The 937-nt window shown below is 45.4% G+C and overlaps 1 long non-coding RNA gene across 1 annotated transcript in view; it reads right to left on the minus strand.

Moving 5' to 3' along the window:
- The window catches only part of LOC103472294 (uncharacterized), an 8,570-nt gene extending 7,633 nt beyond the window's left edge, over positions 1 to 937 (minus strand). Inside the window, exon 1 of the long non-coding RNA XR_534833.2 lies at positions 605 to 937. This is a non-coding gene — a long non-coding RNA (uncharacterized LOC103472294). The remainder of the gene's footprint in view (positions 1 to 604) is intronic.

The raw sequence follows: 937 nt of genomic DNA on the forward strand, positions 1-937 counted from the left end.
TGTGTGTGTGTGTGTGTGTGTTCCCCCCAGCCTCCCAGCCTGACCCTCCTTTAGAGTCAATTTAAACCTGCAGTGAAGGCGAATCCCTTCATCCGCGAGCTACGCTCTATTTCAATCATTTGTGAGCGCTGACATAGCCTGATAAAGAGGATTTACTGGCGGACAAAGTGAGGAGCAATCCTTCACACTACCTTACTCCATCGGTTTCTGTAAGCGCTATATGTCCCGATGATTTAATAACTGGCCAGTGCCTGGTGACAGCTGCCATCTCCATCCATCCACTAATTCAAGAGCGCACGCATCCAGACAGAGATAAACTTGGGGGGTGACAAATACATATCACGCTAATATGAAACCAGAAACTAGACTTACTATAATTTCCACATTTATTCGGCTACAGACCACCAAAGTTGAAGTAAGTCAATTTTAAAAAATGGGGGAGCGGGTTGGGAGGGGGGAAAATAGTAGTTTAGAAATGATGTCATCAGACATTTCTGCTTTACAATGAATTCCCAGTTAAATACGAACAAACGCAACCTTGTTGAAATGCTGAAATAAATCGTCTATTTTTCATATATATATACACGGTGTAAAAAGAACCTACCGTTTGAAAGATGTGAATAAAAGTCGCCGCTCATCTCTTTTGCACATTGGCGGTATTTGCTGCATGCTGTTTCTGGCGTTAAGTCTGTCCAAACCCCTTTGTGTCGTCTCTCCTGTCCTCTCACGGTCCCTTGCTCCTGTGTCTGCCAGAGTTCTTCTGTTACAGCCTATCCAAAGGTGCGCACTCACTCGCACAGACACACAGCCTCTCTCTCCCTCCCCGATGCTCCTTCGAACTATATCCAGTTTCACTCCAGCTCCTTCTTTCTGAATTCCCTCAAAATACACTCCGCAACCATTTCCAGCAGAAGCACAAGCGAGGGAGTTATACTCG

This window comes from Poecilia reticulata, linkage group LG11 (assembly GCF_000633615.1).
Source record: "Poecilia reticulata strain Guanapo linkage group LG11, Guppy_female_1.0+MT, whole genome shotgun sequence".
NCBI lineage: Eukaryota > Metazoa > Chordata > Actinopteri > Cyprinodontiformes > Poeciliidae > Poecilia > Poecilia reticulata.